General features: G+C 37.7%; 1 long non-coding RNA gene across 2 annotated transcripts in view; it reads left to right on the top strand.

The window, feature by feature from the left end:
* LOC123598346 overlaps positions 1 to 16594 on the top strand; it is a 66742-nt gene that overhangs the window by 1333 nt on the left and 48815 nt on the right. The window contains exons 2-3 of one of the 2 annotated variants that reach the window (XR_006712558.1): positions 5970 to 6097; positions 13448 to 13790. This is a non-coding gene — a long non-coding RNA (uncharacterized LOC123598346). Of the gene's footprint in view, positions 1 to 5969; positions 6098 to 13447; positions 13791 to 16594 lie in introns of those variants that run through there. The other variant, XR_006712557.1, reaches the window with a different exon arrangement.

Here is a 16594-nt window from a genome sequence, read left to right as displayed (position 1 = left end):
AATTTAGTATTAGTATTTGGTAGTACTCGACGATTTTCTCATTTTTTTAAACATAATTTATTGTCAAACTGGCTTACATACAACACCCAGTGCTCATCCCAACAAAGGCCCCCCCTCAAGGCCCATCACCCATTTTCACCTCTCCTCTACCCCCCCCATTCCACCCTCAGTTTGTTCTCTGTATTTAAGAGTTTCTTGTGGTTTGTCTCCATCCCTCTCTGTTTGTAAATATTTTTTCCCAGGAAGGGACAGATTTTAATAAAAACTAGAAAAACATGGGAAAACCCACAAATGTCAGTTATGTAGAGTCAGACCTTGATGCTCCAGTATGTTTCTTTGGAGTCTTGATTATATGGAGACTAATTGTAAACTGACTGATTTTTCTAGTATAGGTGTGTGTGTATAATGATTAAATTTTGGATATGAAAATTTCTCTTTGGTTACAGTGTGAAAAATATAGTAGAAGCCAGTAGAAGCTACTATAGTAGCCCAGGCACAAGACATTACTTGAAATAGTTTGGTAACAGTAGATATAGAGAGAAGAAATTGGAATTGAGACATATTTTGGAAGTAGAATTGATAGACTTTTAGATGAAGAAGAGTGATTAAGATTGTTCTGAGTTTTCAGGGGCACCTGGGTGGCTCAGTCGGTTGGGCGTCCAACTTCGGCTCAGGTTATGATCTCGCGGTCCGTGAGTTCGAGCCCCGTGTCAGGTTCTGTGCTGACAGCTCAGAGCCTGGAGCCTGTTTCCGATTCTGTGTCTCCCTCTCTCTCTGACCTTCCCCCATTCATGCTCTGTCTCTCTCTGTCTCAAAAAAATGAATAAAACGTTAAAAAAAAATTAAAAAAAAAAAAAAGATTGTTCTGAATTTTCAGCTTGAGCGCTAAACTGTTCACCATCTAGGTGGATGATGGTGCCATTTACTGAGCATGAGAAGAGCGACTAAAATGTTAACTAGATTAGGGACTGCAGGGAAGGGTGGGAAATGGAGGAATACATGTTAAATTTCAAGTACCTATTCAGTATCCATGTTTCAAGTAGGAAATTGGATGTGTAAATATGGTATTCTAGAGAAATATCAACCGGGGATGCACATATAGCATCAACACACATAATATTTCTATCCAAGGGATGAGAGATAGTGTAGGCCAGGGGAAGGGGCCCAGTATTGATCTATGGAGCATGCCAATGTTGGGAAATGGAGGAGAGGAGAAAGAACAAGATAATTCTTTTTCTTTTGGCACTTATATTCTAGTAGTAAAGATAGACCACAACATGTAAATAAGTAAATAAGTTCCTTTGGAGAGTTATATGTTCTTTGGAGGAAAAAAAAAAAAAAATAGAGACAGGGTAGAGGGATAAACTTATTAGAGAAGGCATGCTGCTTTAAACACTGTCTTTTGCAAACTTTTGCTGTGTCTCTTACCACTAGTTAAATGATGAGCATATAATGTATAAATATCTGTTCAAGGAATGAATTCAGGAATGGATTAACCTTAATATTTATAACTGTTTCTTATGGTCAAAAATTGCTCCATCAGCCATCAACATAAATTTAAAGGTCCTTATATATTATAATTGAGTATCACAACTCATTGGGATAGTTTACCATTTAATTTAATTACTTTTATCTGCACTCACTTAAATCTGTCTTATCCTTCTCTTGCCAATAGCTCAGACAGATTTTATAATTTCTTAGTCACTTTCAGTTAATAGTCCCAGTGGTCTTGAAATGTCAACTCTAAATTACATTCAGGCCTCACTTTTTACCCTCTTTTCATATTAGCCTTAACCTGAGAGATAAGAGGAAGATATAATTTGCTTTTATTTCTCCCATGTTTGAGTAGAAGTGGATGTGCTCTGTTCTGAGTTGCACATTTCTCATTTTCTTTTCTTGTTATACTGCAGAGGTTCCCAAATTTTCTCAACTCATGTTGCTTTTATTGTCTCAATAATTTTTTCATAACATCCCTTGGTGCCTCCTTGCTTCCTGTTCCACCTTGACTTTCAAGAGGCACTTGTTTTTTTCTCAAAGCAACAGGGGTAAAAAAAACCCAAAAACCCAGCTTTGCAAAGATTTTTTATTCATTTATTTGTTTGTTTATTTATTTATTTATTTTTAAGTAGGCTCCACACCCAACATGGGGCTTGAATTGACTGACTGAGACAATGGGCACCCCACCAAACATTTTTAAATTCAAAAATATTTCAAGCTGGTGATTCATGTAGTGTCTGGCAGATATTGAGTGTTGCTGTTTCCCTCAAATATTTAAAATATTCCATAGCAGGAGCATCTGGCTGGCTCAGTCTTGATTTGGGGTCATTAGTTCAAACCCCACGTTGCATGTGGAGATTGCTTAAAACATTAATTAATTAATTAATTAATTAAAAATCAAAATAAATTATTCCATAGCACTCCTGTGAGGTGGCTGGGGCACCTGGGGCACCTCAGCGTACAGTTTGAGAATTGTGGCTCTAACTTCTTTTTGGTTTTGATTTTCTTCATTGCAAGGAAGGAGGGAATGTTAGAGGTTGGGAGTGTCTTACTTCATTGACCAAATGTTCTTTATCTCACTCTGATTCCCTCTGGTTCTATCTTTCTGTTGGTGGAAGCCTCTGCTAATGTGGTTTTTAGGGGTTCATATTCATCAATTCCCCCTCTATCACTGAGTACCTTCTGAGATAAGAATAGCTTTCCCTGCTCCTTGGCCCTTACTTTGGTTTCCGTCCCTAGTTTATCTGCATTCCTTTCCATTTTCAAGTTCCCTATTTTTTCCCATGAAGCTAGGAGCACTGCTGGGGCCTATTTCTGCTATTTTTGGAAGGCTGTGGAGAACTAACCCGATAAAGGAATTTACTCTTTTTTTTCAGACTTTTTTTTTAAATTAAAATATAATTGACATAGAATATTATATTAGTTTTAGGTATACAACATAATGATATGATGTCTGTATACATTACAAAATGGTCACCACAGTAAGTCTAGTTTACATCCATCATCTTACATAGTTACAAATTTTTTTTCTTATGATCAAGAACTTTTGAGATCTACTCTTAGCAACTTTCAAATATACAATACAATATTATTAACTCTAGTTACCATGCTGTACATTACATCTCCAGTATTTATTTTATAACTAGAACTTTATATCTCTTGACATCCTTCACCCATTTCTCCCATCTTCCCCCCCCACCACCCCGCCCCCCCCCCCCCCCCCCCGGCCTGTGACAACCACTTTTTGTATCTCTGAGCTTGGTTTTGTTTTGTTTTGTTTTTGAGTCCCATGTAAGTGAGATCAGATGTCATTTTTCTTTGTCTGACTTATTTCACTTAGCAAAATGACCTTGAGATCCATCCACTTCGCCACAAAAGTCAAGATTTCCTTCATTTTTATTTCCGAAAAATATTTCATAATATCATTACATATCACATTTTCTTCATCCATTCACTCATTAAGGGATGTGTAGGTTGTTCAGCCTATATCTTGACTATTGTAAATAATGCTGTAGTAAATGTGGGGATACATATATCTTTTTGAGTTAGTTTTATTCAGCTAAGACCCACAAGTGGAATTGCTGGATCATATGGTAGTTCTTTTATTTTTTGAGGAGGCCCCATACTGTTTTACATAATGGCTATACCAGTTTACATTTCTGCCTGTAGTGCACAGAGATTCCCTTTTTCTCCACATCCTTGCCAACACTTGTTATTTCTTTCTTTTTTTCTTCCTTTCTTTCTTTCTTTCTTTCTTTCTTTCTTTTTTTTTTTTTTTTATAATAGCCATTCTAGTAGGCATGAGTTAGTATTTCATTGTGGTTTTGATTTGCATTTCCCTGAGGATTACTGATGTTGAGCATCCATTTGTGTATCCATTAGCCATCAGTATGTCTTCTTTGGAGATACGTCTACTTAGATTTTCTGCTCATGTTTAATTGAATTATTGTATATTCTTTTGCTATTGAGTTTCATGAATTCTTTCCCAAATTTTTTGTTAAAAACAGTCTCCTCTTCCTTCATAGCCAAACATCTAGAGAGAAACATAAATTATCCTTATTCATTTACCTTCTACTCACTCAAAAATGCATTTCTATCTGACTTCTGATTCCATTAGTCCTTAGAGTAATTCTCACTAGGGTCAACAGATAACTACAAATCTCTAAATCTAGTGGACTTTTTCAGTGTCATTTTAACTTTTCACAGCACTTGAAACATTTGACAACTTTCTTTTTGAAGCATCAGCTTCCCTTGGTTTTCAAAACATACCATTTCTCTTATTGTTCTAGCTCACTTTTTCTCTAACCTGATTCTAATAAATTTTCAATTCCCTTATTTTTCCCTCTGTCACCTAACTTTGAACTTTCTTTCCACTTTTACTGTTATATTACAACCTTGTTTGTTAATCTCACTGAAAAAAATTGAGGACTCCCATACCCATCAATCATACTTATATTTGTTCTCTTTGGTTAAGCCAAACTCTCACCTCAGAAGTGGATCCCCTGCCTTCTTGGGTACTCTGAACCATTCTCATTCAGCATGTATGCTATTATCATTTTGCTTTTTGAAAAAGCAAAGCAGAGGCACCTGGGTGGTTGAGTCAGTTGAGCATCCAACTTCAACTCAGGTTGTGATCACATGGTTCATGGGTTCAAGCCCCACATCAGGCTCTGTGCTTATATCTCAGAGCCTGTAGCCTACTTTGGATTCTGTGTCTCCCTCTTTCTCTGTCCCTCCTCTGCTCATGCTCTGTTTCTCTTTGTCTCTCAAAAAATAAAAATTAAAAAAAAAATTAAAAAAAAAGCAAAGTAAATGATTTGGAGAACAAAGGCTAAAGAAATATAGAAAAAAAATTAAAATTTCTTACAACTTACAGCCCATTAACAAGTACTTGGGACAGGTAGGGTGATCTTTCTTTAGTAACTCAAGTGCCTTACCTTTAATACTTTGCTAGAGGCAAAAAGCAAAAGCAACCTTAGCTTGACATTAGCTTGACCTCCAGGATCCTGTAAGTCTTCTTTAACATATAAAAATCCCTTTGGAAACTTCCTTTATCTCTTACCCTCACCTCCTCCTCCTGCAGAGGATATATGTTAGCAATAGCCCTCCAAACATACGGCCCACTGATATACATCTGAAGGATCTCATGACTAAGGTTTTCCTAGACAGTAGTAAATGACCCCTCAAGGTCCTAGAAACCTTGCTTGCAAATTCCTCGGAGACTTATGCTATCCCTAACCCCCTCCCAACTTGAAAGTGTATGATTAGTCACTCCTCACAATTGTAGTGCAACTCTTTCAGGAATCTGTCCCTGTGCTTTAATAAAACCATCTTTATTTTTGTACCAAAGACATTTCAAGAATTCTTTCTTGAACATTCACTACTGAACCCCAACATTTCATATCAGCAAATATACAAATTAAAAAAAAACTTTTGTTTCCACTTCCCTCTCCAGCTGCCATCTCTTTCTGTTTATAGCAAAACTTCTAGAAATAGGATTTATATTTGTTGTCTCCACTTTTTTTCTCCTATATTTTCTTCAGTTTTGTTAACAAAGAAAACTGCAGGCCCAAAATGGCATCACTTAGGCCAAGTCATTGAAATAAGGATTAATATATAACGTAATTATAGTTTCAACCTCCCCAAGAAATATAATCTTAACTGGTCCATCAGGAGTTTTCTGTTAAGCATCTGTCAAATGGGCCCTCTCCAGCCCCCAAAGGAAGATGAGGTGGTCTACTTAGTAAAGACTGTCTACCATTCCCTATAAGGGAAAGCAACCTTTCCTGGAACAATTCTTTCTTTTCTTTTGCTAATAATTTCTTGTTCCATCCTCCTTCCTATAAACCTTTTATTTTGTGCAATTCCTTGGAGCTCCCCTCCACCTTCTAGATGGGATGCTGTCTGATTCATGAATTACTAAAGCCAATTAGATCTTCAAATTTATTCAGTTGAATTTTGTTCTTTAACAGATTTGGTGGCAGCAGTGGGATCCGAAGCAAACCTCCATCAAAATTCAGGGACAATGAGAAACAGAAGCATGGTGCTCTATGAACCTTGTTGAATTCACTGTCTTTCTCGCTGTTTCCAAATGCCGTTGGTGAGTTCCTCTCAGTTTGAGCTCTGCTCTCTTTACATTTGAACTCTGACCTAATTGGCCTTTTTTTTGTCCAGAGTTAATAAGTCATTCTAGACTTAAAAGTAGCTGTAACAGATCGTCAGTCAACCCTTGGTTCAGTCCACAATGTGATATATGAATCCCTTCCCCAGTTCCAGTCTGCAGTCCCTGTTTACTGGAGTTTTCTAGTTTGGTCTGTATTGGGAATTATTGGTAGTTACCAGCTAGAGTTGGACTGGGTTGGACTTTAGAACCAGACTAAGTTCAGAATCAGGGTCTGATTTAAGAACTAGAATGAGTCTGGGATTGGACTGGGTCTGATTTAAGCTGGATTGCATTTAGTGTGAGACTTGGTGTTTTAAATAGAAATTAGTAGCTAATGGGAATATTGGAAGCCAAAAATAAAGCTGAAAACATTGATAGACATGGGTTGAGCATTTAAAGGCTTTTGGAGTATTTGCCATCTCAAGAGGACTCCCATGGTAGGATAACTTGGTTATGGAATAAGTTAGACTGACATTCGGTTACTTGTCAGCCTGAAGAAAATATCTGTACAATGAGGTACACTGTAAAATACCTCCCCAAAACCAACCCCATGGCACATCCCTCTTAGGTGTGAGTTTGCCTCCAAGAATCCTAACTAAAAGGCCTAGCTTAAAGAAATAGGATTCTTTAGATTAGAGAGTTGAGCACACACCTGCTTATTCTATATCTAAGAGCTCTAGTCCTGAAAGTTGCAGATATCTAGCAAGATGAACAGTTTTACTAAAAACAACCTAAAATTACAATGGCCATTATGGGAAACATTATAATTAGATAACATCACTTAAGAAGAATACTTGAAATTAACAGTCCCCAAATTAAATAGAATGGGATACTTATTTTAATTTGCATGCAGAAGTCTCCAAAAGTTTTCAGACTTCTAAAATAGTTTCAATGGAAGATTCATTGCAAATGTCTAATAAAAAAATAGAGAAAATGTACCTAAAACAAAGATTATAAGACTTATATCTACTCTGAAGAGGCTATTAAACAGCTATCTCTCTTTTAAAAGTTTATTTATTTATTTTGAGAGAGAATGTGAACAGGGGAGGGGGGGGAGAGAGAGAGGGAGAGAGAGAGAGAGAGAGAGAGAGAGAAAGAGAAAATCCCAAGATGATCCCATGCTGTTTGCTCAGAGTCTAACATGGGACTCGAACCCACAAACCATGAAATCATGACCTGAGTCTAAATCAAGAGTTGGATGCTTAATGGACTGAGCCACCAGGCACACCTCATGGCAGTAATTTTAAAACGGAAGCTATAAGGTCTCTGTATATCTGAACATACAGTTCATATGTGTCTATATCTGTCTTGTAGATGTGTGATATTTTCTACCTCCAGATGGTATTGCCAAAATTAATTTGTTAAAGCTCTGTTTAATTGGCTTAAACAAACTAGCACTTACTTAAATTAGTGTACATAAAAGTTCTCAGAAATGTAATAGAAACTAACCCAAATGTTTTTCAGGTTCTTGTTGGTATGGTTTGAACTAGGGTCCATGAGTCAATGGCCAAGAAAGAATTCTTGAAAAGTGCAAGTGCCCCTTTCCCTGGGCAGAAAGAGCTACACTGGACTTGTGATAAATGGCTGATTTTATACTTTGGAGTTGGGGGAAGTACAGACAAAGGAAGTTTCCAAAAGGATTTTCATTTGTTAAAGAAGACTTACAGGATCTTGGCGGTCTGGTTAATATTGTTAATATTAAGATTAGGTTGTCTTTTGCCTCTAGCAAAGTTTTATCATCATTGAGGCAGCTAAGCTCCTTGAGGAAGGTCACTCTGGCTGTCCCAAGTACTTGTCAATGGGCTATAAGTCCTAAGGAGATTTAATTTTATCTATATTTCTTTTACCTTTATTCTCTACATCATTGTATTCTGGGATAATCTTCAGTAAATTAAAGTTAGCTCAATAAATTCACTGGTTTAATTAAAAGAGGCATGTCTTTAGAGTTATCAACATTGAATATAATTCTGATAAATTTTATTCTACTAGTTAAATTTATTTACTAGTTAAATTCATGTAATATCATTTGCAATTTGTTAGCAAAAATAATTTAGAATTATAGTTGATTTTATCTGGTGTCTTATGAAGTTTTTATACATAATCTAAACATAATTGTTAAAAACGAGTAGATTGAACAGATAACGTTTTGGGTAGACTTTAAAAATTATTTCCCCAAATCTTCTTGGTAACTCGAAACGTTAAAGTTTTGCTAAGGGATGAATTAAATTTGTTGAATATTGGGATCATTTTCTAATAAAATAATAAAACGTTAATTACTAAACATAGATATCTCTACTTTTGGCTTTTTATAACAGAAACTAAGATATTCGGATGTGTTAATGCTACATTGGAAAAGGCACATGCTTCTGGAAATTATGAAATGTATTCATAAATTTGCCAATGTAAAGAATGCTGGTATAAAGGTTCACAATTGCCTACTTCTAGTTTTCACTAGAAATTAAGGTTTCTAAGAGTTAAGAATTCTAATTAATATGTGATTAAAACAACTAGAAATAATAAGGGAAATATCTCCTTATGTTGTAGGATTTTTTACCTCATTACCTGGGATTCGTTGTTTCACTGCTTTGAAAACTGAAGAGGTGGGCACAGAATGAGCAGCAGGCAGAGGTTTATTAGAATATAAGATTAGAAAGGAAGAATAGTAGGAAAGCTCTCTTTACAGAGAGGGGCATTCGAAGGTGAATACTTGATGAAGTTTTGGGATGATGGGGGGTTTGTGGGGTCTGGAGCCGATGGCCAAGAAAGAATTCTTTAAGATGTCTTTGGTGCAAAGGAGTGATTTTATTAAAGCATGGGGACAGGATCCATGAGCAGGAAGAGCTGCACTGGAGTCATGATGGGTAACTCATTATATATCCTCAGGTTGGGAGGAGATCAGGGATAGAGTAAGTCTCTAAAGAATTTTGGAGACAAGGTTTCCAGGACCTTGAGGGGCTAGCTGTTGCTAGCGAAACACCATTCATCACCATTTTAATAAAACCTCAGTCATAAGACCCTTCAGATGCATATTGGGGGGCTATAAGTTTGGAGTATGATTGCCAACATATATCTTGGGGCAGTTGAGATAAAGGAGGTAGACTTACAGGATCCGTGAGGTTGGGACAATGTTAAGCCAAGGTTCTCTTTTGCCCCCAGCAAGTGTCATCACTGAGCTTCTAGAGGGAGGTCACTCTGCTGGTTTCAAGAACTTGTTAATGGGCTGTAGGCAGTAAGGGAATTTAATTTCTCATTTGCCTTAGTTTCCCACATTATCATGGCAAGCACTTAAACCCCTTTCCTTTGTTCTTGGGTAGCCAGGAGTTTCCAAGGAGTATCACACATGTCCCACCTTGAGGGAAGGTTGGTTCTGGCTTGTGTTTTGCCCTCAGCCTGCCTCATGCTCAGTCATCATACCTATGGACAATAGGCAGGGGTCCTTGTTTTATAAGGTTCTGGTCACCACCACCCCCCACCCCCACACCCTTCCTCCTTATTCCTTCTCAGGTTCTACTTTTATTGACTGGATAGCTAGGTGTTGGGTTGTCCATTCCTGATTGACTCATTTCCATTGTATAAGGGGTGGTCTAAGGCCATACCTGTTCCTTGTGAATCATAGGTTTTATGATCTACTTATTTTTAGTGAGGTCTTTTGTCAAATTCCTGAGAAAAATCTAAGGGGGTGGTGTCTGTTACATTCTTAAGAGGAACCTTATGCCCCAGGGCATACTGTGGTCAGATACTCCCAGCATTGTTCCAAAATACATGTTTTTCTCCACCAAGGGACCTCAGGAAGTTTCCCTCTCTGCTTATTTTATCCTATCTTTTCCTATCATACCAAGAAAGTAGGATGTATTTTCGATATTAAAAGATATGAGAAATTGAGATGCAATTTTTGTTGAGGAAAAAGAAAGTAATTTTGTCCTAAAATGAGACTGGTTGTTTAAAGAGAAAATAGACAAAATATGAATATAAAAAAGAAAATTGTAGAAAGTTTGTGAAAAAGGAAACTTTGGAAAATAATTTTATATGTGGTCAGTGATAAGGGACCATAAGGCAAGCTGACACCCTATAGCCACCCCCACCCATGGTATATGTGTGATATTCCTCAGGTACTCCTGGCTGCCCAAGAACAAAGGAAAGGAAAGAAAACAAACAGTTAACTGATAGAGATCACAGTCATACATGACAATTTTCAAATATCTTAGTAAATTACAAGAAAAAGGCAATCTTATCAATAGCCTAATGTCTAGAAATGTGTACCCCCAATATCACCCTCCCCTCCATAGTGATGTGGGGAACAAAGGCAAGAAGGAAATGGCAGGTAAAGTTAAATTTCTTTATAACCTGCAGCCCATTGACAAATAAATACTTGAGGCAAATAGAGTATAACATTTCTCCAGGAACCCCCTACTGTCATAATGTTAATCCCTTATTAGGGGGGAAAACAACCTTAGCCTCACAAAAGCAAGGACTCAGGTATCTTAGGAGTCCTCTTTAGCATATATTTTTTTTCTCTTTAACATATGAAAGTCCTTCTGGAGGCCTCCCTCTTGCCTTTACTTCCCCCAAATTACATAGTATATAACCAGTCACTCTTCATAACCCCGGTGCAGCTCTTTCTGCCCAGGAGCCTGTCCTCTGTCCTTGTGCTTTAATAAAATCACCTTTTTTGCACCAAACATGTCTCAAGAATTCGTGCCTGGCCATGGGCTACAGACCCCCACCATTCTAAAACCCCATCAGTCAGGAGGTTGGAATGAGTAAGTTTTAATATCAAAAGTAAACTTACAAAATTGGAATTTGGTTTTCTCCATTAAAAGGACAAAGTTGCTGGATTTTTGGTCTGCTTTTGTTAATAGATTATGAAGATTTCTTTACCTTTTGAGTGATTTGCCTAGAAAACAAATATTCTGTGTTTTATAAAAAATAATTTCCCGTGTCTACTGTCTTTATCAGGTCTTTGATTACCTAGGAAAACTGAGTTTTCCATATATGTGTGTGTGTGTGTGTGTGTGTGTGTGTGTATGTACGTATATATCTTTTTTCTTTTTAAAGTAATCTCTGTCCCCAATATGAGGCTCAAACTCATGACCCCAAGATCAATAGTTGCATGCACTACCAACTGATACAGCCAGGTACCCCTGAGTCTTCTTAATATTAAAAGAGCTAAATTTGGGGGATCTTGGGTGGCTCAGTTGGTTGAGCATCCAACTTCACCTCAGGTCATGATCTCACAGTTCATGAGTTCATGCCCTGTGTCGGGCTCTGTGCTGATGGCTCAGAGCCTGGAGCCTGCTTGGGATTCTGTGTCTCCCTCTCTCTTTGCCTCTCTCCCGCTTGTGCTCTGTCTCTCTCTCTCTTTTAAAAATAAATGGATATTTAAAAAAAAAACTAAATTTTGCTAATAGGTAAATTAAGTTTTATAATGGTCTGTGATACTACTCAGGTCAGCACCTAAAAAAATTTTTTGTGTGCTATTTTTACAAACTTCCCCAAATCAAATTCTAAGTGAAGTCTTTTAGTCCTAGAAGAAACTGGATTTTTTCTAGAAATTTCCCTGGAACATTCCAAGGGATTTGTTAATAAACTAGGCTTATTTCATATGTTAAACTATATGGGAAGTATTGTCAAATAAGAACTAATACTATTCTTTTTTTATGTTGTTTTTGTATAAATATATAAGAGTTCTAGAAATTATGTGAAATTCCTAGAAATACGTGTCCTGGTATGTTACCACTTGAAAATATTCTTTTACCTTCTGAAGTGTCTCATCAAAAATGAGACTCATATTAAAAGGACTAAACTTGAGTATCAAGGAAATGCTTTAGCTGACTTTCATGCAGAGGCAGCAGCAACAGAATCTATAAAGATTGTGGCATATGTGGATGAAGTCTATTCTGCCTCTGCAGAAAATGACTCTTTGATGCCAGACTTTTACCATCCTGATGTCCTTGCCCATGGCAACAGCCTACTTCTAAAACAAAGAAATTAAGATGGGTAAACAATAGTTGTAAATTAAATGAACAATTAAGGCTATGGGGGGTTGGGGTGCCTGGGTGGCTCAGTTGGTTGGGCGTCCGACTTCAGCTCAGGTCATGATCTTGCAGTCCATGAGTTTGAACCCTGTGTCAGGCTGTATGCTGACAGCTCAGAGCCTGGAGCTTGCTTCAGATCTTGTGTCTCCCCCTCTCTCACTGCCCCTCCACTGCTCACATTGTCTCTCTCTCTCTCTCTCAAAAATAAACATAGCAAAATTGGGGCGCCTGGGTGGCGCAGTCGGTTAAGCGTCCGACTTCAGCCAGGTCATGATCTCGCAGTCCGTGAGTTCGAGCCCCGCGTCAGGCTCTGGGCTGATGGCTCGGAACCTGGAGCCTGTTTCCGATTCTGTGTCTCCCTCTCTCTCTGCCCCTCCCCCGTTCATGCTCTGTCTCTCTCTGTCCCAAAAATAAATAAACGTTGAAAAAAAAAATTAAATTAAGGCTATGGGAAACCCAAGATGACTGCACAGTTCTTTCTGGCTCCCTGGCATGCCCCATTTTTTTGGTGTTTACATTTTTTAAACCACTCTTATGCATTCAAGATGTCTCAAATTATTAATAGACATTGAAGGGAAGACTTTTATAAAATTGCAAAAATAGTCTACCAATGATGTCTGACCTGTCATGTTCATAATCCTGGAGAAACTGGTTTTTTTCCAAGAGGATTCACACTTCCTCCCTTTGGACCCTTAGGATACCTGAAGCTGGACTTCATTCAACTGTCTCTTAGTATAGTTTACCAATATGCTCCTGTTCTTTTTTGTGTGTTTTCCACATAGATTGAAGCTTTCTTTTCCTATAAGGCTGATATCCTCATGGTAGCTAAAAAAAACTGCTAGAAAATGTGTTTCCTACTTAATATACCTTCCATGATCTCTGATGACCAAGGCACCTACTTCACGGAGAAAAATCACATGAGCCTTAATGGAAATCTTGAAAACTTTTTGGAATTATCACTGTTCATATCATTTCCATCATCAGACAAGGTTGAGAGAACTAATGGGATCCTCAAACTGAACATTTCTAAACTTGCCAAAACTACTGGACTTCTCTGTCCTAAGGTATTGATTGCCCTTGGTCTTACTATTAGAAGCTTTCCTTTGGGAAGCATAAACTCATACCACATTATATAGTCACAGGCAGACCAATGTCTGTTGGCATACAGCCTTCTGTAGATGCCTTGTTTTCTCATGCTAGTATGACCAACTACAGTAAATCTTCCATGTCTTCTGCTGAAACCTGTCAGCAGGTTACAGAAGACTTTCTGGATCCCAACTCAGAGGAACCTGTTGAGCACAGTCTAAAGCCTGGTGACTGGGTATTCTGGAAACATTATCAAAGGAAGACAGTTCTTGAGCTCAGCTAAAAGGGACCTTACCAAGTTCTCCTAACCACTGATACTGTTGTGAAACTATAAGACACTGGAGACCTCTGAATCACATTGACAAGGAGGAGAGGTAGGTGACATCAAGGTAAACTGATTCTGCCCATGACAGTGGATCAACTGCAGACTTTAAAGATGAAACCCTTTCCCCTTGTTTTCTTTTCCTGTACTTTGGCATTTGCCTGGAAAGATAATGCCATCATCTATATCTCCCAGTCCATTGCTAAGAGGGGGTAATCTAGAATTTATTTCAGGCTAGGAGAAAATCTAATTGTGCCCTAACTTTTCACAAGCAAAATAAGATCTTTCATTGGTTGACTCCCCTGAATTTACATTGTTGAGTTAGAAAGGACCTCTTAAGGAGGTTTTCATGATTTAGGATTCTTTCTGTTTGTCAGGTCTCTATTTCCCTGGTTAGGGCTAAATGTAAAGGAGGCTATGACCAACAACCTCTCCTTAATTCTTAATTATTGCAGAACCATCTGCTGAAGTAATGGTGGCCCCAAAAAGGTCTTTAGACTCTCTGGCCAAAGTTCTTGATAATAGGATAGCCCATAATTATCTTTCCGCTGAGCAAGGAGGTGTTTGAGCTGTGGCCAACACCACTTGCTGTATCTGGATTAACACTTCTGGGGAAGTTAAAACTTCATTATATTAAATCATGGAGCAAGCCACTTGGCTTAAAAAGTTCACTTCTTCAAGGAAGTCTTTCTTTTACTTTTGATTTAGGTTTATGAATTCATGATTATATTTATGTCTTGGGGACTATGGCTTTGAAGTGCACTCTGAACATTGGGAACTATTCTTATAATCTCCTTGGCATATTGTATCCTCTCAAAAACTTGAAATGCATGTTTGTAACTGCTAACTACCAAGCAGATGATCTTCCTGAGAGTGAAACCTTGGAGGAGAAGCCAAGAAAATGACTGACTTAAATGAAACCGTGACTTGTGAATATCATGGAGGTTACGCATGACATATGGCTACCACACTGAAGGAAAAACACAAATTGCAAGAATTTTAGAGCAGTAGCTAAGAGCGGTGCTAATGCCTTACATTTTTATCACATCTCTTAGTTAAACTGAGTCTGATCAATGGCGGGGGGATGGGGGGGAATTGTTAAAAAGAAAACCACAGGCCCAAAATGGTTTCACTTAGGCTGTCACCAAATCAAAGCTTAATGTATAACCTACTTGGAGTTTTAACCTCCCCCAGAAATTTAGTCTTAAGTAATCAAGAGTTTTCTCTTAAGCATCAATTAGGTAGTCTGTCACATGCACCCTCTCAGCCCCGGAAAAGAAGATGAGGTAATCTGCGTAAGCTCCCCTAAGGGAAGGTAAACTTGTCTGGAACAATCCTTTCTTTTCTTTTGCTAATAACTTCTTGCTCCAGCCCCCTACCTATAAAAACCTGCTTGTTAGATCGGATGCTGCCTGATTATTAAGTGATTCATGAATCACTTAATAAAGCCAATTAGATCTTCAAATTTACTCAGTTGAATTTTTTCATTAGCAGTTTATTCTAATCAAGTGAGCAACCCCACTATTATACTGAAATTGCCCTTTTCAAGGTCACTAATGACCAACACATTGCTAAATCCAATGGTAGTTTCTCAGATCTTATGCTACTTGATCTATCAATATCACTAAACACAATTATTTACTCTCTGCTGTAAAAACAACCAAAACAAAGCACAACTCCCAAACTAAGCTCCCTTCATTTGACTTACTGGGTACCACACTTGCAATGTTTTCCCTCAGTCATTCTGATCACTCTCTTTGTTTCTTTTGCTGGTTCCTCCTTATCTCCCTGACCTCCAAATGTTGGAGTTTCTTTTTACTCTACCCATCCTACAGGTAATTTATCAAGTTTCATGGCTTTTAAAACCATCCATATATTGTTGCCTCCTAATTTAATATCTCCAGCCTATACCTCTTTCCTATATCTAACCACTTGCTTTGATACCTCCTCCATGTTATATAATAATCATCAAAAACATAACTTGTTTAAAACTGAGCTCTTGGGGCTCCTGGGTGACTCAGTCGGTTAAATGTCTGACTCTTGATTCCAGCTTAGGTCATGATCTCACAGTTCATGGGTTCAAGCTCCACATCGGGCTCCATGTTGAGAGCACTGAGCCTGCTTGGGATTCTCTCTCTCCCTCTCTCTGCCCCTCCCATACTTGCTCACTCTCTCTCTCTCTCTCTCTCAAAAATAAGTAAAATAAATAAAATAAATAAATAAATAAAACTGAGCTCTTGATATTCTTTAAAACTCTCAAGTTTTTTCCATCTCAGTTACTTTTGATTTCTCTTTATCTTTTATACCCCATGACTTTCCATTCAACAAACCCTTATTGTACCTTCAAAATGTATCAAAAATTGGACCATTTTTCTCCATCCCCACTGTTACCACCCTTGTTAAAGCCACCATGAACTTTCTGAAATTGCAGTGGCCTTATGGCCATTCTACTTTTGTCCTTGCCCCTTCAGCAGACACAAAAAGGCTCAACAATTATTCCATGTGTTCTTCATTTCCAAACTCCCTTGTTCTTAGGTATGACTATGCAGTTCATTCTGGTCAATGGGCTGTTAGTGAAAGCAACATGTGTCAATTCCATAGCATGGAAGAGTAGTTGTGAAAGCAGTGATCATGGGGACCACACATTGAGATTATAGAGATAAGGTAAACATAAGTAGACAGGTAAACATAACAGAATACACAGTCACCATTTAAATGACAACTGCCTTACAAAATTACTTGACTCCCACCAAACTTTCCATAATTAAGAAATATATTTTATTATGTTAATTCACTGATAGTTTAGGGTTATTATTTTTTTTAACCATAGCAAAGCAAATTCTATTATGAATAAAAATACACTCTGATGGTTGATTTTATGAGTCAACTTGACTGGCCACAGGATGCCCAGGTTAAACATTATTTCTTGGTTTGTCTCTGAGGGTGGTTTTAGATGTGATTAGCATTAGATGTGGTGGACTCAGTAAAGTG

This window comes from Leopardus geoffroyi, chromosome C1 (assembly GCF_018350155.1).
Source record: "Leopardus geoffroyi isolate Oge1 chromosome C1, O.geoffroyi_Oge1_pat1.0, whole genome shotgun sequence".
Classification (NCBI taxonomy): domain Eukaryota; kingdom Metazoa; phylum Chordata; class Mammalia; order Carnivora; family Felidae; genus Leopardus; species Leopardus geoffroyi.
Note: the sequence above shows the minus strand (reverse complement) of the source record. Positions and strands in the feature narration are given on the sequence as shown.